Raw genomic sequence first — 25,522 nt, 5'->3', positions numbered from 1 at the left:
TATGAGGGGGGCTTTGTGGTACTACCTACAGGGGGCACTGTGGCACTATCTACTGAGGCACTAAATATATGGGTGCCTAACTTCTATATGGGGGCATAAACAGGGCCTAACTTCTATACAGGGGCACAAACTGCCGTTTTCTGCCGTTTTACTGCCGCTGTGAGTTCCCCCGCAAAGAGGCCCTCTATGTCTGTGTCACCCAAGGGTCTACATAAACCTGGAGCTGGGCCTGCACTGGTGGCAGTAAAAAAACAGCATCAACATATAACTTATAGATCCGTGGCATGTACTCCCTGTTGTAAATGTATCACACAAAGAGAGCTAATGTATAGATCTAAAATATTTATTTTCTTACATAACATTGTAATTTTCTTTATACCCCCTTGTTTAATGATTTTTATAAAACAATAGAAAATGTGTTTTTATTCACTTGAACTAATTTAGTTTTATATTATTTTTTTAGGTTGCATCTTCTTAATGTGACAGTAAATTGGACACAACTCCTTTGGATTACGGTATGTGATGTCTATATCGTGATTAAAAAAATAATAATTATTCATAAGACTGCGCTGCATAGTCGTGCATTGGGAAGCAGTAAGATTTTTCAGAATCTTCTCAGCACATTGCCTAAAATGACAGGGTCTGCAGAAATGTATGGATTACACTGGTGCTTGAGCTGCTTTGCTCAAATGCAAAAGGACCAGGTCTGATTCAGGGATTTTCTTCAAACATTTTTACTATATACGCTGTGGCACATCTTGCTGTGTTCTTGGGAGTCCACTTCAACTATAGCTGATTGTAACTTGTACACCAAAGGTCTGAAACCCTAAGGGTACGGTCCCACATAGCAGTGACCGCCAAAACCATGGCAGCATGCAGTGGCCAATGAGCGCACAATTTTTCCGGTAATACTTCAAGCGCATGCAGACGCTGCAAATTTTAAATGTACTCGTAGGCTTAGTTTTCATGCTGCGGTTTTGGTGCGATTATTTTTTCCCCGATTACCACGAAATTGTGTCAAAAGGCATATTTTTGCGAAAAATGCTGCATTTTGCCACAATATTGCGATAATCGCTTAAAAAAAAAATGCACCAAAATCGCAGCAGGAAAACCAAGCCTTCGGTCTCAAACACACAACATTTTCTTAGTCCCTTTGTCATCCATTTAGTCACAAGTTTGTCCCAACCCACTGAAACGCCTACAGGAAGATCATATGTTCGCTCAGATGCCATTTTCTATTGGTTTTACAGCATAGAGAGCTTTTTTTCTGCATCGCTTAGCAACAGGTCTGTGACAAACAGACAGGACACGGATGTCACCTGTGTGCTCTTTATTTTTTCAAGCACCTATAGACTTCAATGGGCGAGTCTGGTCTGCAAAAACAGACCGGCATAACGAATGCTGTACATTTCTCACAATGCTTCCCTGTATCAGTCCTGACCTGGGCATAATTAAATTATCAGCATGGTACATGGCTGAATTCTTAGATCTACATCATCCAGACCAGGAACGGCGCTAAAGGCAGTGTATAGGTAGCTGTTGCAGCAGGCTGGGGCCCAGGAGCTTCAAATGATTCCTAGGAACCTGACTAGGACATAGTGAAGTCCCTATTCATGGATTTTATAGGCTTAGCATGATTTCCTATATTAGTTGACTGTGCTATTGATTCCGTCAAAACGACGGAACCTATTAGTTGACTAAGTTTACATAAATTTTTGTGCAAAGATTTTGGTGCATTTCTGGCGCATGGTGTCACATTTTAAGCCATGTCCCCTTTGGTTAGACCACATCCTTTCCTGCTAAGCCACCCTCCCCCCTTGTCGAGTGTGTCAAATTAAGTGTCTAAAACTATTAATAAATGTGACGCATGGCATGTATGCCAGAATTCTGGCTTAATTTGGGTTAAGCGTTATGAAGAAACACTTAAAACCCATGTTTTTTTAAACATTTCTGGAAAAAATATTGTGTGATGGAGGCCTGGGACCAGGATCACACATGCAGTTTTGATCAGAGGCGTAACTTGAGTTCCTAGGGCCCCATAGCAAAATCAGATGGGTCACCACCACCTAGTGCCAAGAACCTGAAGCAGAAGTAGCAATAATTAAAAGTATAGATAATAGCGCCATATATCAGAAGAGAACCCACATAATAGAGCTAGATAGTGGAAATCCACCAACTTGTTTTTCACCACACAAAGAAACACTTGGGAATATCTTGCACATCTTTGGCTGTCCATGTAACAAATGTGGTTTCAAAAATTGCAGCATTTAAAAAAAAAAAAAAAAAAAAAAAAAAAAGTAGCTTACTATATCAGCAAAAATAGAGTGGAATTGCTGCATGTGAATGAACTATTAAAGTATTGCACACAATGTTTAATTTATTGAAATGCCTGAGGTGCCGATAACAATGGAGTAGCCTAGGCATGGGCGTAGCTATAGAGGGTGCAGAAGTAGCAGTCACAATTGGGCCCTGGTGCCTGCGAGGGCCCTACCTACGAGGAGGGCTGAGTGGCACTACATACGAGAGGGGTTGTGCGGCACTACCTATGTTGGTGGGTTTGTTTGGCACTACCTACAAGGTGGGCTGTGTGGCACAACCTATGTGGGGGGCTTTGTGGCACTACCTACAGGGGGCTGTGTGGCACTATCTACAGATGGCACTAAATATATGGGGGCACAAACGGGGGGCCAAAGCCCACTCTGCAGTATTATAAATGGCACATAGTAGGTCAGGGACCCTGTCACAGATTTTGGATTGGGGCCCAGGAGCTACAAGTTACACATCTGAGCCTAGAAAAGACTACAGCTGTCAACTACTTCCCACAGGGATAATTCGATAACTCAGCAGTGCCGTCCTGAACCACCCAGGAGTTCATATAGGAAATACTGCAACCGCTACTACTGGTGACCACTGACATTGTGTCCATTACATGTATAGCCAGCATAGTCATGATCAGCTGGGGAGAAGATGGCATCAGAACATGCAGTAGAGAGGGTCTGAGGGGTGAATGTACCACAACAATCTGCTAGGTATTTTGTTATCGAATTACTGAACAGCGGATGTGTAAGTGGAATTGGACCTTAATGTAGCCTTAACCTATATCATACTGCCAACAGTCTCATTATTTTTTTTGTGTAAAAACATTTTTGGGTGAAGGAGGTTTTAAAATGTCCCACGAGTTGGGATTTAAATTTTGGGAGATATATATGTCAGAAGTAGACATCATACATCTCCACGTTTGTTTTTGATCTGTCGCTCAAGAAGTGTAGTTTCACAGAAAATGACATAATTTGCCTCAAATCCTGTTTTTCCAGGCTATTCTGACATGTTCATTTGATGCATATTAACTTCCATATTTGCTCTAAACCTGTTTCACCATTACTTGTGTGTTTGTAGCATTTTTTTGTAGACATTCTTTCTGTTTTGTTACTATTTGTCAAGCCCCTCAGTAATACACATTACAAGTGGACTGTCAATATTGAAATGAAGAAGTGGCCCAATTAACCTTTGAGGTTTGAACTTTGCCTGAAAGTCTTCTATTATATTCTATTACACTCGGCTGTTGTCCCAGCCTGAGATATAATGCTCAGAGCTATATGACTTGTCTCTCTGCAAGTGCATTCCATTCTTCAAGCCCATCTGCACTGACTTGCCTGCGTGTATTCCTCTCACATATCACCTTTTGTTGTGATCCAGTTCCCTGAAGGCCAGAATTAGGTCTGTTTGTTTGACTCCCAACTCTAGGGCTTGACACACTCCCTGTTTGTAACACCCCTGTGAAATAATTCTTGCTAACCTAGGACTTTGAAGATTTATTGCCAATTTGAGCTACTGTCTGTACAGAAATGGTAACTATCTGTGATAGATCAAACCTCTTAAACTCCCAGATGAGTAGGCTTTTCTCTGAGTGACCCCAGGTTCATTGGTGGTCCAGTGATGGCAGCAGAGACAACCAGTGTTGTGTTGGTGCATGCACATGTACCTACTACTGTGTAGGCAACCGGGACAAACATTGGCCACTGCTGCCTTCACCAAACGACCAATTTTGTCATGACAACTCCTTCACATCTACCCGAGTCAGGTAAGAGAAGGGGCATTGTGGCTGGCACTGTAATGAAATCAATGTAGCTGTAATTATTTTAATGGTAATCTGGCTGTCACTATTTTGCTGGGACTGCCATTATTATGTTTTCTGGGGATTAGTAGTCATGTGCACTAGTCTGGGTTCAAGGGAATTAGGTTGATGGCGTTTTTTAGGTGTGGCCTATATTTTAAGGGGCGCCACCCATGTTACAGATGTATTCATTTTTAAGTTGACACTTAAGGCCCTTTTTACACGTACCAAATATCGGGCAAACGAGAGTTCAGAGAATACTTATTTCCGATCATTGGCCTGTGTAAACAGGTCAACGATCAGCCGATGAACGACTAAAATGTGCTCGTTCATCGGCTGATCGTATCATTTATACTGCCGAAAAAATTATCCTTGTCGGCAGTACATCTCCATATGTAAACAGGGAGATATGCTGCTGACATGATGGTAATGGATGGAGATGAGCGATCGTAGTAACTGATTATCATTACTGATAATAGCTCCTTGTGAACGGAGCAAACAAACGCCGTTTGTCTCGTTAATCAGCGCTCGTTTTCACGGCTCACATCGGGCCATGTAAGTCTTCGTTCACATCTAGGCCAGGGCTCCGTTCCGACATTCCGTTGGAGCTTTCTGTCGGAACGGAGCCCTGACTGACACAAACGGAAACCAGAGGTTTCCATCACCATTGATTTTGTCGGGTTCCGTTGTTTTGACGGAATCATTAGCGTAGTCAACTACGCTATAGATTTCATCAAAACGACGGAACCCCTGCACAACTGAGACAAACGGAAACCATTGGCACTGGATCTGAAATCAATGGTGATGGAAATGGTGTCAGTTAGGGCTCCGTTCCGACGGAAAGCTCTGACAGGACGTCGGAACGGATCCCTGACACAGATGTGAACGAAGCCTAAGAGGAGCCTTAACGTGTAAAATACACTGGCAAGAAATTTCAATGGCTTTTGTTGTGATAAGTGCAGTAAAAAATAGTGTAGTACCGTGTTAGCCAGAAACAATATGCAATGTTAAATACCATTGTGTCAAAAAAGACAAAAGTATAGGAGGTATGATACCTTTATTGGCCAACCATAAAAGTGATAAGTGATAAGTTATCATGCTGCAACAAGCAGTGTCAAGTTAAAGTTTCCTGTATCTCATCAGTCAGGTGACAGGTCAGGTGACTGGACTGGTCCACTCCCGGGCCGGCATCGACACCAGTGGGAACGCCGCTGTGTCTGGAGCTATCTACAGGGGGGCTGTATCTGGAGCTATCTACAGGGGGGCTGTGTGTGGCGCTATCTACAGGGGGAATGTGTGTGGTGCTATCTACAGGGGGGCTGTGTCTGGCGCTATGTACAGGGGGGCTGTGTGTGGATCAATCTACTGGGGGGCTGTGTGTGGAGCAATCTACAGAGGGGTTGTATCTGGAGCTATCTACAGGGGGACTGTATCTGGAGCTATCTACAGGGGGGCTGTGTCTGGCGCTATATACAGGGGGGCTGTGTGTGGAGAAATCTACAGTGGGGCTCTGGTGGATGATTTTTCCATTGAGTTACACAACTGGAAAAAATAATCCCCATCATGTAACTCTGCTACCTGTCAATTGAAAAGTCATCAACCACAGGGTCTCCCTCTTGACTTTCATTGTTCTCAGCCTTTTGGCTTGTCCTGCAGCTGCTGCCCCCGTGATGAGCAAATGTTATACCCAAGATAGGAAAAGTAACACAAAGACTATATAACCGGATCCATAGTATCTGTGATATCCAGACAGTCTAGAAATCCGCAGTGACAATGTGCGCTTGTTATTTGCAGAAGGATCTGGCCGTGATTTGATGTGTTTATGCGGGATATTGGGCGTGGTTAATGCGTGGCTTAAAAATGTCCCTCTTTTCCGAATTCAAAAGTTGGGAGGTTTGCAATAGATTCTCAAAAGTAGGCACTATAGGGGAAATTGATCAAATATTCTATGCCAGTTTAGTGGCATAAAAAAGTTGAAAATGCATTAAAAAAAAATCACAATTTGTGCAAAACAATCAACCTTTGCTGCATTTACGCTGGTCACACCACTTTAGCAAAAAAATGGACAGGATTTAGAGGAAGGATGCAGGGCACCCGCGCCCCGACACTTTTACTCGTAGCTTTCATAGGGTCTGCTCCGAACTATTTTGGGGTCTAAATGTTTGCTCTGGGGCCCATCCTTATTTTTATTACCACACCCACAAACACTGCCAACCGGAAAGCTTCACTGCTTACTACCTCTTCAGACATTAGAGCCCTGGCACTTTTTCCATTTAGGGGGATATCCCTGGTTCGGAGAGTGAGCTATTCTGATAATAACACTGTTTCATAAAATATTCTGTCACAAAACAGTTCTACACCATCTTAAATTTACATCCGGTGCCATGCTATTTAGAGAACTAAAGATGCATGTACACAATAGTAAGAAAAAAAAATAATAATAATAAAAGAAATAGCATTACAAGAATGTATAGTACTGTTCTTATAGATTTATATAAAGTTATAAATCTAATACTTATAGATGTCCCTGGATAGTAAAGCAAAGTGAAGTAAAGCACTGCTGCAGAATAAGGAGCTCTATGTCAGCAGGTATGAGTTGTTTACTCAGGCAGCAATGAAATATGAGGTATGTGAGAAAACCAGCACTTGCGTGGACACAGGGTGGTACTCGAGGAGGGAGCTGATCTGTGAGTCTTACAGGGTTTAGCTGCGATATATGATCATTTGTAGGAGATTTGGCAATACTTCCCATAAACTTCCTGCCAATTACTGAAATGAGTGGTATCGAAGCCTACTCCTCCATCATACATAACCAGCGGTGCCCTATGTCTGTAGTTTGGGCATAGTGTTTTTTTGTGTTTTTTTTTGCTTTATACTTATACAATCTATTTAAGCTAAATATTAAACCTTTACTATTGAAAGTTGGAAGCACAGAATGAACTGAATTATTTGTGCATATTTAAGTATTTATATAATGTATTTATTTATATTTTATAATGGTTTTATTACAGGGTTTTTCCAGGCTTACATAAGATAGTAAAACAAAAAACATTAACATATGCCATGGGTAGACTGAATATTCAAGCAATTGAACACTGCTTGCGGGCCCAGAGCTTTGGTTGGGGCACACAGTCCTCCATCCAGACACTGAATGAGTATGTATTTAATGGGCAGTCAGAGCTCCGGTCGGGTGGGTTCACATCTGTGTTCTCTTTTTTTTCTGTTAAAGGAGCAGGAAAAATGGAAGTGCTGGATCTGTCGCATGACGGACACCAACGGCAACTGACAGAACCCATTGACTTTAATGGTTTACGTCATAGTGTCAGTCGTTTTACTGAAGAAAATTGCATGCTACACTATTTTTAATGCCGTTTTTGACCGAATCTGCAACAAAGGATCCCAACAAAGCCTCCAACGCAGATGTGAACACAGCCTAAATAAACCTTATAACCTCAACTGCCTTCTGGCACATCCTCTCATCCGTGTACATTTGACTGTGTTGGTGGCTTCCAATGTACCATACTGCTTGGGAAAGGTCATGAGACCAGGAGTGAACGCAGTAAGAAACAACAATTGTATTTTCTTTTCTTATAAATCCCATAGCCTCAGATTCCCAAGAGGGATACAAAATACCATGAAGATTGGATAATGTCCAGTAAAAGTCTAATTTCTCTACAACTAGTGAGAAGTTTCTTGCCCATGCTCCAATGTGTTTTTAATTGAGCCCCTGACTGACTTTACAGATCTGTTACATATAACTATTAAATCTCCATTTGTATACAACACAACAAATGTGATCTATTGTAGCAATATACAATCTGCCTGGAATGGATGGTCCAGCTTGATTATTCACAAAAACCGGAATATGTATAAAGGTGTTAACAAGTTCTTCAGGCATAGGAATATCTCATCTCAATATCTATGCAGTGCCTCTGATCCTAAGACAGAACGGCAGAAATTACTCATTATACACCACTGGTAAATGTTCTGCCAGCTCTAAGGTGGTCGAAGTGCAAAAATATGCCACACCAGCTGTCATTGTCGACGAGACAAGTTTCTGTCTATGTATACCTTTACAGTCACCCACTGCACAAATATGTAACATTCTTTTCAATGTTGGGCTATGTCTTTCCAAAATGATATTAACGTACATTTAGCAATTGATATTAACATATACTCAGATGACTTTTGAAACATAGAACCCAAAAGTTGATTCAGTTTAGCGTCTTTTGTTTGACAGCTACAAATAGCTGATAAGGGGGTTCCACTTTTTGACTTTTGTATGGGAACATTGAAGTAGATAATCGTTTGTGCGTGATATCTCTCCACTTCAGGCTTGCACCATATTTTGAGAGTGGTGAACGATATCTTTTTGTGAAGATCAATAGTACAAAGCTCCACCTAATATCCAGGAAAAGTCTCCACCGCTGATGTGACAGGCAGAGAAAATAAAAAATAAAACTGTTAGGTATCTGCCAGGTACTACGTCTAGGTATACTCCTGGGATTAATCAATCCACACCTGAGGCCAGACCTGTTAGACTGACACCGTCTCCCACCAACCAGGGTGGCAGGCTCAGGAGTGGGAGAGCCTATCACGGCCTGGTCAGTCGGAGTTAGCTCCGCCCCCTGTCCTTTATTACCTGCCGTGTTCTCTTCCTCAGTGCTTGTAATTCTTCTGGATTCCTGGCCCCACTGCTGCTTGCTCCAGCCTGCTTCTGCCGTGCTTCTGCCTTGCTGCAGTTCCGCTTAACCTGCTTTGCTTTGCCCCTGGCTTGCTTCCTTCTCCGTGCTCACGTTGGTATACTCCACTTCATCCTGGTCCTGACTATTCATTCACCGCTCCGTTTCCTCGCGGCGTTCCGTGGGCTACTGCCCCTTCCTTTGCGTGTTCCCTGTTTGTTCTCCCGTGCACTTAGACAGCGTAGGGACCGCCGCCCAGTTGTACCCCGTCGCCTAGGGCGGGTCGTTGCAAGTAGGCAGGGACAGGGCGGTGGGTAGATTAGGGCTCACTTTGCCTTCACCTCCTTCCTGCCATTACAAAAACTCTGTGTTCTGCCTATGACTACATTAAATGTTTGTGACTACTGTACAAGTCCATATAGGAACGCTTCTGTCACAACCCCAAACAAACTACTGGAGGAAACAGAGACAGCAACCATGTTATCTTCACTGTAATATCACATATCCGAATGCTAGCCACACACATTAAATGAATCTCAGCCAACATGGCAGGCTCGGTCAACTGTCTAATGTCTATGGGGCAAACTGACTGTCCCCCAATTTCTGCCTACAGGAGGCAGGAGAATTAGACATGCTCGATCCTATGTTCCTACTGGAGATAAGTGCTGACAGAGGTTCTGTATTGGGCAATGGCTTATCCCACTCTCACTATTGAAATAAATATGTTTGTTGGGGAGTAAGGAGGGATAGTTGTCCCCTTGTTCAGCTGAAAGCTATCTATTGCGTATGGCCAACAGGGCTAAAGCCGGCGATTTCTATAAGATAGAAAGCAGACAGCACACAGCCAATCAGTCTTGCGAACAATCCCCCAAAAACACGCCAGACCACATTGGCTGGTATAGTTGTACAATCGGCCATATAAACACCACCTTCAGTTATCATCCAATTTTGATATGTATATGCGTGATCTTATAAACAATCATACAGATGTCGAACAGCTCAAAAGATCTAACATGATCGATCAACTTTTCAGCAGTTATCTCTCAGATGACAGACAATGCATCTGTGAACAGAGATTGTAAATTTCCACACACCTATCGACAACGACCAATCAACATTGGCGATTTTGGCTGATTTCTTTGTGATGCGTATGGGCAGCCTATAGACATTATATGGGTTTTTCCTGTTTGTTTCTATTGTAGATGTGTCACCAGAAGTGTCTGGCAGCCACTTACCCCTCGTGTTGTACTGATATCCTATCCCTGTACAGCTTAGCCAAACATGCATTTTCAAATTACTGACAAACGCCAGCTTGTGCCAGTAATGGTAAACCAACTCCATTATGGTGACCTTGTATGCAGTCCTTGAGAGTTACCAATGATGTTCAGCCAGGACAGGGACAAGCGGTCGGCATACACACACCTACAGCATATTGCTCATTTAAATGCTGTATTTCTGGTTTTATCTCACCTTATGTATTTTATAATAGCCACAGTGCCCATAACAGTTATAGCCACAGTGCTGCCTTAGCAGCAAGAACCAGTCATAGTGCTCTTATATAAAGGCCAGCCATATTGCCACCATAAAAGCCAGCCAGAGCACCCCTCAATGTCCCCTGTACCAGTTCGAATTGCAGTAAAACAACTTGAGCTGCCCATATTCATTATTTGTAAGGGAGCCTCCTGACCAGGGCCGGCCCTAGGATAGATGGCGCCCTGTGCGAAATGATCTTCCGGCGCCCCATTCCATCATTAACAAAAAATGCCCCATAAAAAAATTATAATGCCCCTTTAGTGCCCCTTTAGTGCCCCCATACAGTATAATAATAATATTTAATAATATAATATATTACAACCCCTTCAAGAACACAGTATTTTGTCCTCTAATTGTGCCCACAGTATTATGCCCCCTGTAGTACCCCTACACAGTATAATGTCCGCTTAGTGGCCCCCACACAGTATAATGCCCCCCTGTAGATTTTGCCATATAGCCTCCCTGTAGACAGTGCCATAATCCCCCACCTCCTTTTTGTAGATCGTGCCATACAGCCCCCCACACCTCCCCCTTGTAGACAGTGCCCCCAACAAAAACAAACATTTTACTCATCTAGGCCCCGTTCCCATGACGAACTGAGCTGCTCCATGACGGGACCCTAGTACAGAGTTTACCAACCTTTTTGGACTCGAGGCAGCACTGGAAAAACAAAATTTCCTCAGGGCCCCCCTACCAAAAATTGTTTTGAGAAAGACAGAAAACGGCTAAGAACAAGCACTCCACTCGTAGGGCATGTTCACACACGTTTTTTGTAAGGCAAAAATAATCTGCCTCAAAATTCCTTCAGCAACTGACAGCGTTGTGTGACCTTTTTTTTGTGTTTTTTCTGTTGAAGCGAATGCAAAAGACGCAGGAAAAAAAAGCTCCAAACGAGCGCCGCAGGTATCTTCTGCCTCCTATTAATTTCAATTGGAGGTCAGAGGTGGAAACCACTTGAAGACCATCAGCCCCCCACTCACAGAAAAATGACCATCAACCCCCCACTCACAGTAAAATGACCATCAGCCCACCACTCAGTAAAATGACCATCAGACCCCCACTCACAGATTCCCCCTGTAGGTAGCGCCACACAGCCCCTTGTAGGTAGCGCAACACAGCCCCTTGTAGGTAGCACCACACAGCCCCCTTATGGGTAGCGCCAGACAGCCCCCTTGTAGGTAGCGCCACACAGCCCCTTGTGGGTAGCACCGCACAGCCCCCTTGTGGGTAGCACCACGTAGCCCCTTGTAGGTAGCGCCACACAGCCCCCTTGTAGGTAGCGCCACACAGCCCCCTTGTAGGTAGCGCCTCACAGCCCCCTTGTAGAAGGCGCCACACAGCCCCCTTGTAGATAGCGCCACACAGCCCCCTTGTAGATAGCGTCACACAGCCCCCTGTAGAGTGTGCCACACAGCCCCCTGTCGGGAGGTCCATACAGCCCCCTGTAGGGAGTGCCGCACAGCCCCCTGATAGGAAGTGTCGCAAAGACCCCTTGTAGGAAGTGCCACACAGCCCACAGCCCCCTGGTAGGGAGTGAAAAAAAGGATTAAAAAAAGGACAACTGTGCAGGAGCACACAAAATACCCAGCTATCAAATAAATGTGTGGAAATAAACTAAGTTATAACTTTTACTTAGTCTGAGTAAAGGATTAATCCTTTTAGCTAGATTAAATAAAAGTTATATCTAAGTTTATTTCCACACTTTTTTTTTTATACCCGGGAAAGCTGGGTATTTTGTGTGCTCCTGCACAGTTGTCCTTTGTAGGTAGTGCCACACAGCCCACAGCCCCCCTGTAGATAGCAACCACCCCTCCTTCCAGTAAAGATAACGCCACTGTAGCTCCCTGAAGGAGCTGAATCCCCGTGTGGCCGGGGATTCCGGTCCTGGAGCGCTGCTTGATGCCTCTGTCCATATATGGACAGTGACATCAGAGAAAACTCCTGAGGCGGAATCCCCGTCCACAGCGTTGCAGACGCTATGACCGTCGATTCCACTCCAGGAGAAGTTCCTGTCGTCTATGTCCATGACGTCATTGGCTTCTCCTGGAGTGGAATCCTCGATCATAGAGTCTACAATGCTGTGACCGGGGATTCCGCTTCAGGAGTTTCCCCTGATGTCACTGTCCATATATGGACAGAAACATCAAGCAGCGCTACAGGAGCGGAATCCCCGGCCACATGGGGATTCCGCTCCTTCAGGGAGCTACTGTGGCGCTAGTAGACAGCGGAGCAGGGAGATACCTCCCTGCTCTGCTATAGTGCCCCCCCTGTAGATAGCAACCCCCCCTTCCAGTATAGATAGCGCCAATGTAGCTCCCTGAAGGAGCGAAATCCCCGTGTGGCCGGGGATTCCGGTCCTGGAGCGCTGCTTGATGCCTCTGTCCATATATGGACAGTGACATCAGGGAAAACTCCTGAAGCGGAATCCCCTGTCACAGCGTTGCAGACGCTATGACCGTCGATTCCACTCCAGGAGAAGCTCCTGACGTCTGTGTCCATGACGTCATTGGAAGGGGGAGGGGGTTGATATCTACAGGGGGGCACTATAGCAGAGCAAGTAAGGTATCTCCCTGCTCTGCTGTCTACTAGCGCCGCTGTAGCTGAAGGGAGCTACAGTGGCGCTAGTAGACAGCAGAGCAGGGAGATATGTCCCTGCTCTGCTATAGTGCCGTCGCTACCACTATAGTAGCCACAGCAGCTGCTAGCGGCGCCACCGCCCTCATGCCCGGTGTCACCGCTAGCAGCCGCTATGGCTGCTACAGTGGTAGCCACTAAGTGAAGAAGCGCCCGGGTGCGACTGCAGTTAGTGTGTGTATCCCCGCTGGTAGTTGCAATGGCGCGGGGATACACACACCCGCTGGCGCCCCTCTTGCCATGTGGCGGCTGGCGCCCTGTGCGACCGCACTGGTCGAACATAGCTAAGGCCGGCCATGCTCCTGACTGTCCCCTGATAGTAGATGTTGGGTGAAACAAGGATCAGGTATGTTGGATTCTGTCTGGAGATAAGCCGCTGTCAGAAATGTCTGCCATCTTCTTGTCTCACTCTCCCCACAAAAAAAAAAAAAAGCATTCTTGCCAAAATATGAATTTACAGATGTAGCCAAGTTAATCTTGACTATGATAATTTGCTGCGGCATGATATTATACAACAAAAGTCATTGAAAAAGTAAATTTAACATGTCTTGCCACAGTGTATTTAACGTGTTAAAAGTCAAGATAAAGATGGCTACATCTGAACATGGAGCGGTTGGGGAATATAGGTGTCGAGAGACAACTACCTTAGATGTAAAGCCAGCTTTACCCTCTCCTGCCATGCCACTCTGTCCTCAGCTAACAAGTTACATGTGAGCAGCCCGTCAAGTCAATTATATCCCCCTGTACCAGTCCAGGGCTCAACTTGTTCAGCATTTTGGTAGGTTATGCTGACAATATAAGGCTTGGCATAAGACTGGCACAATTACTGACATTTACAAAGTGCAGTTGGATCATTTGGCCCCGCATGTACAGCTGTACATTATTCACATTACATATATATATATATATATAAGTTTAGATGGGTCTGCATCAAAGTCTCATACACCTCTGTGCTGAGAAATTTATTGACGAAGGCCTGAGTATAACTCTTATCAGATACATGAAGGAATTTATTATCCTGTAACAAGTTTTAGCTTATCATGTATAACATTTCACATATTTGTGTAAAGTGTATTTAGTTGGGAGTTTTAGAAGCTTGATATGGATGGCAATATGTTCGTGCAATAAAGAGATTGTATCTGGATTTATTTAGTTTACCAGCATATAATCAAATTTTACACTGTAAAACTGATGATCTGTATGTTACTGTACACTTCTCATAGAACAACAGGATACATTAGAAAAAAATATATACTTAAAGGCTAGGAAAACCTTTGAAGGGCATTTTTTTTTTAAATAAACAGGTCAGTCAGTGTGTTTGGTGTAACTTTATAATTAAAATAGTGTGTAGAAAAGGCAGATCCAGCACTCAAATATAAAAAATTCGATTTTTATTGGGTCATTTAAAAAAAATTGGGATAAAACAATAATCCCGGGACCACGCTTACGCCTTTCAGACCACTGGGGTCCTTAATCATAGCTATGATTAAGGACCCCAGTGGTCTGAAACGCGTAAGCGTGGTCCCGGGATTCTTTTTTTATCCCAATTTTTTTTAAATGACCCAATAAAAATCAAATTTTTTATATTTGAGTGCTGGATCTGCCTTTTCTACACACTATTTTTGTTTCTACAACCTGCTGTCGACACAGGATCAAGTTCAGGAGGATTTACGAGCACCCACAGCTTTCTGGATTTTTTATGTCTACATTGCTTTACAAAACGCATTGGAAAAACGCAATTTAAAATGAAGGATATGAGGTGAGCAAAACTTTTGGTAAACTTTTTTCACTTTAACTTTATAATTAGTTTTTATTAAAAATTAGTTTTACTTTTTGAGATACTGCTGCTCTATATGTTTAAGACATTGGGGGAGATCTACTAACCAAGATGTGCCAGAATTATGGGACAAATTGCACCAAGAAGGTACATGCATAGCCAAAATTTACAATGTATTTTAGAATTTTTTTGGCCATTTTTTAACAGTTTTGAAAGTGTCTAGGATTCGTAAAACATGTCAGATATATTAATGACTTGCACCATTATTTACTGGAAAATATTGATGTAAAGTATTCCAGCCAAGAGGTGGTGTGAGGACATCCTTCCCCATATCAATCTGACGTGTATTGGCAGCCTTAAGGTTGGTTTACATGGGCAAATGTCTGGCCATAAAGAGCACTGATCAACTTATATGGCTTTCTGTATGGGGACGAAAAATCATTCAGTCTCCATCATTTTGCACCATTGTCGGCAGCACATCCCCTGTTTACACGGGTAGATGTGCTGCTGACAACGATGATTTTATAGGCCGCATAAAAGATGTGATCAGCCAACAAACGAGCGTTTTCTCGTTCATTGGCTGATCACTGCCCTGTACACACGGGCCAATAATCGGGAACGAGCATTCGTAAACGTTCTTATTCGCCCGATTATTGGCCCCTATTAATGGGCCTTTAACCGCTGCTTTGTTTTGTCAAATTGGTTTTCTATCCTTATGACATAAAACCCTGTTAAACTGCAAGGTAGAATGAAGTTCCTATTCTTTCAGCCACTAATGGCCCCTTTGGGTACTATGCTATAAATAAATAGCAATTTTACATACATCTCTTATACAACTGGAATTCATTCATATAAAGTAGGAATGAAAATGAAGGTCTCTCTCTAAATCTCTGCTTTCCTGCCTCACTGCATGGGAAGAGTGATGACTCCAATATATTTCAGCTATGTCAGCAAGACTCTTCCTTTTCTCAGTCTACCTCTGGTCGCTGTGATAAATGTTTGTCTGCCTACATTGTTTGGGAGTATGAAAAGAATAACTGATGCAGTATTCAAGCTAGAACTGTCAAGCTGTGATTGATGCGGTGTATGCCCAAAGAGTCAGGTACTGTTCAAGCAGCACTAAAAATATAGGCATTTTATGACAGGCAATAGCCAGAAACATTAGGATAAATGCATTACATTCCTCTGTGATCATCTTCATAGATGTTGTGGAGGAGATCCTCATTGATTTGGAGTCCTTATCCAAGGCATAAAATCCTGCTGTAATCACATAAACTAATAATATGGTTATCATAGAGTGGATGAACTTCTATATAAAGAATAGAAATTCAACCACAATGAAAAAGTATCTTGTAAAAGACACAACGCATCTGTTCTCACAGTGTAGATTTCTTTCTTAGCTAGATGACTACATGGCCATTGGCTATATTGTGTATAAAACTCAGTATAGGACATTGCTACACTGCGCCCTGGCGTCTCCACTATCATAACTAGCCTATTCTAGACTTCCTTTTCAAGCAAATTTACCTCTGGTTCCATCTGTGGCTTTTGAAGGTAACCATTAATAGTTAGGATTATTACTACCCAACTACTTTATATAACTGTTACATGGGCATTGTATGTTACAGTTATTTCTTTAATGTATGGCACTGTAATGCAAAAACGGTATATCTGTATTATGTGAGCACCGTATGGTACTATTCAGGGGCGTAGCTAAAGGCTCATGGGCCCCGATGCAAAGATTCTTCTTCGGGCCCCCCCCCCCCCAAACTTCTCATGGCCGACCGGCTGCAGCTTTCAGCTGCATCCCTGGGTCTCCTAAGTGACCCAACGATGCAGCACTAGCAGCCAGGGGCGTCACTAAGGTCTTAAAACGTCAGGGGAAATAGCCCCAATACATATACCCCCCCCCCCCAAAAAAATGTGTGTGCATGTATGTATATGTGTATATAGGAGACAACCTATCTATAGCACTACGACCCTATAGCTATGGATAGGATTAGATACAGTGGCTCAGACGACAGTATCACACATGATAGGATTAGATACAGTGGCTCAGCAGACCGTTTCACACATAATAGGATTAGATACAGTGGCTCAGCAGGCAGTATCACACATGATAGGATTAGATATAAGGCTCAGCAGACAGTATCACACATGATGGGATTAGATACAGTGGCTCAGCAGACAGTATCAAACATTATAGGATTAGATACAGTGGCTCAGCAGAAGAATATCACACATAATAGGATTAGATACAGTAGCTCAGCAGACAGTATCACACATGATAGGATTAGATATAGGGCCCAGCTCGCTGACATTGTGGCTCCAGTGTTGGACCCAGGAAAGGTAAGAATAATAATTGTTTTGCCTTTTTATGTGTTACTAATTATTTTTGTGGTTTTTTTTAATAATTTCGGTTGTTGGACTACTTCGGATTTGAGGACTACTTCGATAACTGCTTTTTTTTATTCTCCAAAAAATGGATAAAGAGTGTTGTGTGAGGTTTTTATTTCAATAAAATATTTTTCCTATGTCTTTGTATTTTTCTAAACTTTGTTACTACCGCTTTAGTAATGGCTGCTGGCTGATTGACAGCGTCTAAAGTTTAAAAAAAAAAAATACAAGGACATAGAAAAAACAGGTTTATTGAAATAAAAAAAACCCCACACAACCGTCATTAACCATTTTATTGATAATAAAAAAAAAAGCTGTCATCAAAGTAGTCTTCGAATCTAACGTTGTCCAACAACCGTACCTTAAAAAAAAAACACAAACACAAAAAAAAAACATTAGTAGGGGCCTGTTCACATCACCGCTGCCCTTCCGTCGGAGGTTTCCGTTGGGTAACCCCTCAACGGAAAGGCAAACTGAAACCTAAGCTTCCGTTTCCCTCACCATTGATCTCCATGGTGAATGAAATGTTGCTAAAGGTTTCTGCTTGTCACCGTTGTTTTGATGCTATTGGTTGCGTCAAGAACAACGGAACCCTGTCACAATGGTGACAAACGGAAACCTTTAACAACGATTCCGTCACCATGAAGATCAATGGTGAGGGAAACGGAAGCTAAGGTTTTAGTTTGCTGTTCCGTTGAGGGGTTACCCGACAGAAACCTCCAAAGGAACCCCTTAACGGAAGGCCAACGCTGATGTGAACACAGCCTAACACATATGGTAGGCTTAGATACAGGGCACTAGTGCATGTGTGATACTGTTTGTTGGACAGTATAAGATTACTGTCTGCTGGGGCCCTGTATCTAAGCTTACCACATAGTAGGCTTAAAGGGGTTGTTCAGTCCCTAAACATTGATGGCCTATTCTCAGGATAGGCTATTTCACGTTGTGTTCGTGGACCCACTGGGCCGTACCGCCTTGGCGGTATGGCAGCTGGCCAACACGGTGCAGGTCACAGTTCACAGTTCGTATAAGGTACCTGTGGCAGCTCGGACAGTAGCAAGGCAGGCTGGGCTGGGACTAGGCAGCAGGTAGACGTCAGGCGTGGAGCAGCAGGACAGGCGTAGGTACAGCACAGCACGACTACAGCACAACACAGCACGGGATACAGGATACAGGAACAGGAACACTGGAACTGGAAAACACTAGGAAGCCATTTACAAGACAACTAGGATACGACAAAACAATGCTCAGGCATGGAAGCATGGGGCTGGGACATTCTTATAGCCCAGGGAGCAATCAGCTCAATTACCCACATGCGTGCGCTTTGGCTCCTCAAGTCTGGACTGAGCTCGCGAGCGCACCCTGGTGGTCACTGCGGAACAGGACAGCCGCATGTGCAGACATCTCTGGAGAGAAGGGCGTCGACTGGATGGACGTTACAGGCCATCTATAGCTAAAGGTTCGGGGTCCAACTCCCGGGACCCCGACAATCAGCTATTTTGAAGGGGGTGCAGCGCTCATACAAGCGCTACTTCCCCTTCATGTCCCTTACTTGCTCACACTGTGAATCGCTGACACGATTCACAGTGTGAGCAAGTAAGGGACATGATGGTGGTAGCTATGGGAGTATTACACTGTGGGGGCTGATTATTGGCATTATACTGTGGGGGCATGCATTGGGGGCATTATACTGTATGGGGAGCATTATACTGTATGGGGGCAACTATGGGGAGCATTATACTGTGTCGGGGCAGCTATGGGGGCATTATACGGTATGATGGCAGCTATGGGGTCTATTATACTGTGTGGGCATCCATGGGGGCTGTTGGGCAAGGCAGCTGCACATAGGCGCGGGCAGGGGTCTTGTGGTATTGGGGAGGGGTAGGGGGGCCCAAGCTGAATTCTTGCACCAGGGCCCATGAGCCCTTAGCTACGACCCTGGGATCAGGTGCAGCATTGTGGATTCTGTTATGTACAGAAGCAATGATGACAATGTGAGAAGAGCCTTTTATATTAGCTCTTTGAATTAGTTCAGTTACTTAAACTCTACCTGTAGTTGAAGGCTTTGGATTTAATCTCCTTTCTGATTTTAAATAAATCCCATTTCGTTGCTTTCAATATGAATTTACAGCAGGAACTTAGATATGTTGTATTTCTCAATATTGTCCTCAAATAACCTTTAACAGAACGTCGTACGTGCCTGAAAACACTAAATGTCTTTATCCAGTCATCAACTTGTGTGTATGTACAATATTTCAATTCAATGATTTGATGCAAGAGCAAAGGATTGTTACCGACTTATATGAGAAATCCAGTAACAATTTTTTGTATGCATGCTGCCATATTCATATAAGAGCTACTGAAGCTTTTGTGGCAAATTTTGCAATTCCATTTGCACTGCTGCTGCCTTATTCTTCCACTGACTGAACAGTTATATATTTTGTCCATTCATTTTGTATTAGAGCAAATGTAAAGGGATTGTATGCTTCAGGCAGCCTCCTCTCTCATACTAGAAGATGTGTAGCTAACAGAGAGGGGTACATCACTTGGCAAACCATTCTATTAGCTCAAGTGGAGAGGCCTATCCATTATAGCTCTCGGCTTTGTAGAATTGAAGGCCTCAAATGAAAATATTAATTTCCACCATGTAATGGATTTTAGTGATCACCCTGTAATACTTTGAACACCTTGTGATGCATTTAAACTGGGGCTCTTACAAGTACCATCTGATACCAGGGCTTCTTTGTTCTTTTTAAAAAAAATTATTAGTGACAAATTTATGTGCATTTTAACATTTATGCAAATTGTTTGTAAAAGCCCAACGGGGTGTATTGTTTTACTTTAACCAAGTGGGCGTTGTAAAGTGTATGACGCTGATCTCGTGAGATCATGCTGGGATGTGACTTCCTCCTGCAGGTCCTTCACCAGAGCGTCTGGAGAATGACCAGACATCGCCTCCAGCCAGGAGGCGGCTGGAGGCGATGTCTGGTCATTCTCCCGTCGCTCCGGTGGAAGGAAGGGAGATCACGCTGTGCTGTGACTAAAGCTGGACATGAATGAAGAGAAGTGTATGACGCTGATTGGTCAGCGTCATACACTTTTCTTTACAACGAGCACTTGGCTAAAGTAAAGAAAATGCCCAGTTGGGCTTTTACAAACAATTTGCATAACTGTTAAAATGCTCATAACTTTGTCACTAATAACATTTTTTTGAAAAACAACAACACAGCGCCTATTAGATTAGGTAGGAGATAGGGAATTATGAAACTGGTGACAGAGCCTCTTTAACTGTAATCTTTATTAATTTTTATTGAACATTTATTACTTATTTTTTAAGTCCCAGTAGGGGACTTCACTATGCGATCTTTTGATCGCTGCTATAATGCTTTGGTATACTTAGTATACCAGAGCATTACTGCCTGTCAGTGTAAAACTGACAGGCAATCTATTAGGCCATGCCTCTGGCACGGCTTAATAGGTATATAGCCAGGGCAGGCCTGAGGGCCTTAGTTAGGCCCCAGCTGCCATGGCACTCCATCGGAGGCCCGCAATTGGTGAGAGAGGGAGCTCCCTCCCTCTGTAAACAACTTAAATGCTGCGGTCGCAATTGACTGCAGCATTTAAGGGAGAGAAACGGTTGGGATCAAAGTAAACTTCGATCACTACCGTTGGAGCAGGAGCCCGGCTGTCATTAGACAGCCAAGCACCCGCTCCAGCCTGCCCCTTAGTGACCGCTGTGAAAAGGCGTTTTGGTGGTCACTAAGGGGTTAATGTCCATATTTATGCATAAATTACTTTATATTGATAGAACGGTTTGTCCACATTGCTCATGTGTGACCACAAGATAGAAAATCAACCGTGCATTCAAAAATATGTTTCCACATTTACAAATTTGCCTTTAAAGAGGCTCTGTCACCAGATTTTGCAACCCCTATCTGCTATTGCAGCAGATAGGCGCTGCAATGTAGATTACAGTAACGTTTTTATTTTTAAAAAACGAGCATTTTTGGCCAAGTTATGACCATTTTCGTATTTATGCAAATGAGGCTTGCAAAAGTACAACTGGGCGTGTTGAAAAGTAAAAGTACAACTGGGCGTGTATTATGTGCGTACATCGGGGCGTGTTTACTACTTTTACTAGCTGGGCGTTGTGCATAGACGTATCATCCACTTCTCTTCAGAACGCCCAGCTTCTGGCAGTGCAGACACAGCCGTGTTCTCGAGAGATCACGCTGTGTCGTCACTCACAGGTCCTGCATCGTGTCAGACGAGCGAGGACACATCGACACCAGAGGCTACAGATGATTCTGCAGCAGCATCGGCGTTTGCAGGTAAGTCGATGTAGCTACTTACCTGCAAATGCTGATGCTGCTGCAGAATCAACTGTAGCCTCTGGTGCCGACACGATGCAGGACCTGTGAGTGACGTTACAGATCTGCACTGCCAGAAGCTGGGCGTTCTGAAGAGAAGTGGATGATACTTCTATGCACAACGCCCAGCTAGTAAAAGCAGTAAACACGCCCCGATGTACGCACATAATACACGCCCAGTTGTACTTTTACTTTTCAACACGCCCAGTTGTACTTTTGCAAGCCTCATTTGCATAAATACGAAAATGGTCATAACTTGGCCAAAAATGCTCGTTTTTTAAAAATAAAAACGTTACTGTAATCTACATTGCAGCGCCGATCTGCTGCAATAGCAGATAGGGGCTGCAAAATCTGGTGACAGAGCCTCTTTAATGTCTCTGCGCTGATAAGTTGATGGAACATTGACACGTAAATTATGAGTGTTACTTCCATATAAACTGTATGACATCTGTGTGATAACTCGGTAGTTTTGCTGTTCAGGAGTCAAGACAATCCCTGTTGGAGCCGTAAAGTCATATCTGCTGTTATCCAATTTTCCAGAGACAGATATATCAAAAAACAAGACAGCCTCGGGACGTTACTGCTGATTTTAGGAGGAAATACCTTTTAAAGTGTACCTATTGTTATATTTTTGGGCATAAATCAGTCATACATGCAAATACTTGAAGCTTCATAATATATCACATACTGTAAGTGGCATTTCCCTCCCATTCAAGCAGCCTGTAGTTTCCTGTTCCCTGCCTGTTCTCAGTAAGGGTATGTTCACATGCAGTATTTTCAGGCGTATTTCGAAATACGCCTTGAAAAACACTAGCAAAACACTTACAAATAGCTTCCCATTGAAATCAATGGGAAATACGGCACTTACTTCAGACGAGGCGTATTTTTTGCCGCTGTTTTAAAAAACATTGCGTAAAAAAAGATGCCGCATAAAAAGTGGGAGCATGTCACTTCTTGAGGCGTTTTTAGAGCTGTTTTTCCATTGACACTATGAAAACACCTAAAAAAAACGCCTCAAAATCATTTTTAACTTCAAAAACGCCTGCAAATCAGAGGCTGTTTTCCTCCTAAAAACAGCTCCGTAATTTTCAGCCGTTTTTTTATTGTACTTGTGATCATACCCTAAGGGCAGTTCACACCTTGCGTAAATACTGCGGAGAATCTGCAGAAAATACAGTAGCAGCAAAGTGGATGAGATAAAAATCTCATCCACACGCTGCGTAAATACTGAGCAGAAAAGCTACTCAGAAATTGACATGCGGTGTGGAATTGTATTCCGCAGAATGCCAATTTCATTTGTGTCAACTCTGCTTATTTATTGCAGGTTTTCCCCATTACACTCAATGGGGAGGTAAAACTCGCAACAAATATTTGTTGCGTTTCTTGCGGCGAGTTCGCAGCGATTCTGCCGCAATAAACGCAACTTAGAAAATTATTCTTATCCAGAAGTCTGTGTTTCTTCCTCCAGGCCAGCCTCCTGGGATGACATTTCACCCCATGTGACCACTGCAGCCAATCACAGGCTATAGCGGCGGTCACATGGCATGAAACGTCCTGCTAGCCAGCTGGCTAAATGATGCAGTTTTCCGCATCTGGCATTACGGACGAAAAACTGTACCACAGTTTGGTGCGGTTTTTCGCCTGGAATTCCCTGTGCGGAAATGCTGCGTGCTTTTACGCAGCGAATATGCCCCGTAGTGGTATCAGTATCCGCAGCCCAGTAATGAAGCTGTTATAAGTGGATCATTACAGTAACGAGTGTGTATAACCCAACCATAGATGCGCACATTAGTTCACACAAGTCTCTCTGTACGTATGTGTGATCACAGAGATTGCAATGCTTGCTGAGTGGTAAAGTGTTCTGTTCACATATTGAGTGTCATCCGTTTCCACACCACTATTCCTTTGATAGTAAGTATATTTTTAAACCAGACAAACAGCTAAATTGTAATGAGGTACAAAGAGAAGCAAGATCACGCTGATATTCTTAGTAGCAGGGAGTCAGGACACAGGGGACTACTACACAAACGAGAGAATCCTGCCCTAGCTCCCGCAGGCTCTTATCATTTCCATGTACTAGCTGCCAAGTATATACCAAGCTCAATTAATTCAGGTTACCATGTTACCACACTCAGAAAACCACTGCTGCACGTCCGTTAAAGGGGAAACGGTATGTGTAGCTGCAATTACATGTCTAAGGGGGGAACGGTGCTGTTAATATATGCTCAGAAAAATATATAAGTATTAACAGAATTCATCATTGAGTTAAGTGTTAGTTTAATAACAGTGTATTTAGATGTAACCAAGTTTACACTGTTATAAGGCCTCATGCCCACTTCCGTTTTTTTAACTGATAGCACCCTGACCCATTCATTTCAATGGTGCCATGCACACTTCCGTTGTTTTGAAGGTTCCGTTGTTCTGTTCCGTCAAAAGTAGAGCATGTCCTACTTTTGTCCGTTATTCAGTGATCGTGGGGCTCATTGAAGTCTATGGGTCAATGAAAATAACGGACAGCACACGGAAGGCATCGGTGTGTCGTCCGTTTTTGAAGGATCCGTTGCCAAGCAATGGCTGGGCGTGCCAAATATCCAAAGTTCACAGCAATCAACCCACAAGATTGATATGGACAGACTGATCACAATGGTGCATGACCACACAGAACTGTGGATACGCGGGCAGAATCGTACCACGACCGGTACAAAAAGAATGCCGCGTGGGAGGAGCTTTCAAAGGAGCTGTTGCAGCGTCGTTGGGAGCAGGAAACTCGTGCACAGCGTCAGAAAATAAGTAAGTAAATACAAACATTGCACTTTGAGGTAAAATACATTATTTATGGCCCTATTTTGCTCTGTTATGCTCTGAAAGCTAGAGAAAACAGCGCCAAAACGACCATGTGACATTTCTATGGGTGTTTCCTGTGTCATGTGACAAGTTAATTTTAATACCTTCCGTTTTTAAAATGGAAGACAACCGGAAGCACAACGTCCGTTTAAAACGGAACAACGGAACGGAAACAGAAAGCACACGGAAGTCATAACGGACACAAAGATCAGTTTCAAACGGACGTCAAAACGGTGAAGGATGTGTGCATGAGGCCTTAAACAAATGATATCACATTTTAAATTATGAATACATTTTTAACTACTGTAACAGTCTACTAACATTCTTGTCATATGTCTAATGCTTTGGTCCCTCAACTATATTTGCTGAGTATTTGTTCCTTATTTTAAAGGTCCTGAGTACAAGTTCATGCAGCAGAACACATACGCGGACATAAATACAAATAAAATGGTATTCCGTGTCACTTTTTTGCAGGCCACTGTTAGGCCAGGATCACACACACAGTTTTGATGCAGTTTTTGGCTCAGTTTTATGAGCCAAACACAGAAGTGGACACAAAAGAAAGAAGATGTATCAGTGTTTTCTTTATACCTTTTCTTCCATTTACTTTGCTTCTGCTAAAAACTGCCACAAAAAAACTGCATGAAAACTGTGTGTGTGATGCCCTAAGGCCTCCTTCACATACAGAATTTTTCTGCCATTTTTTTCTGCATCAAAAAACGCTTCTAAAAATGCTAGCAGTTTTCAAATGTAACATGCGTTTTTTTTCTGGCGTTTTGTGGCGCTATTTATTTGGTGTTATTCTGTACATTATTTTTTTTCTGATGTTTTTGAAGTCCTATAGAGAAGCCTATGGGAAAAATGGCTGAATAAAAAAGCCATACACAGAGCAGGCTCCATTTGGAAAAAACGGCACTGACCTCAAAACTGCCTCAAAAACGTTGCAAACCAAAATGCAGTTCTGTGTAGTGCATTTGATATTTTACTGTAGAGTTTAATGTAACATCTGGCCACACTTAAAACTGCATAGAAAAACTGCAAAAAAATGTAAAAAAAAAGCCGCAAAACGCTACGTGTGAATCCAGCCTAAAGGGGTTGACTTATCTGGACGACCCCTCATGTAACTGAGGACGTGCTGACTATCTGCTAATAACCGCTTGTCCAGCAGCAG

At 43.2% G+C, this 25,522-nt stretch overlaps 1 protein-coding gene across 2 annotated transcripts in view; it reads left to right on the top strand.

Moving 5' to 3' along the window:
- The window catches only part of SEMA4B (semaphorin 4B), a 287,580-nt gene that overhangs the window by 119,353 nt on the left and 142,705 nt on the right, over window positions 1-25,522 (top strand). For both annotated transcript variants that reach the window (XM_075858142.1, XM_075858141.1), the window contains exon 2: window positions 464-515. The gene's annotated coding sequence lies outside the window, so the exon portion shown is untranslated. The remainder of the gene's footprint in view (window positions 1-463; window positions 516-25,522) is intronic.

Source organism: Rhinoderma darwinii, chromosome 3 (genome assembly GCF_050947455.1).
Source record: "Rhinoderma darwinii isolate aRhiDar2 chromosome 3, aRhiDar2.hap1, whole genome shotgun sequence".
NCBI classification, from domain to species: Eukaryota; Metazoa; Chordata; class Amphibia; order Anura; family Rhinodermatidae; genus Rhinoderma; species Rhinoderma darwinii.
Note: the sequence above shows the minus strand (reverse complement) of the source record. Positions and strands in the feature narration are given on the sequence as shown.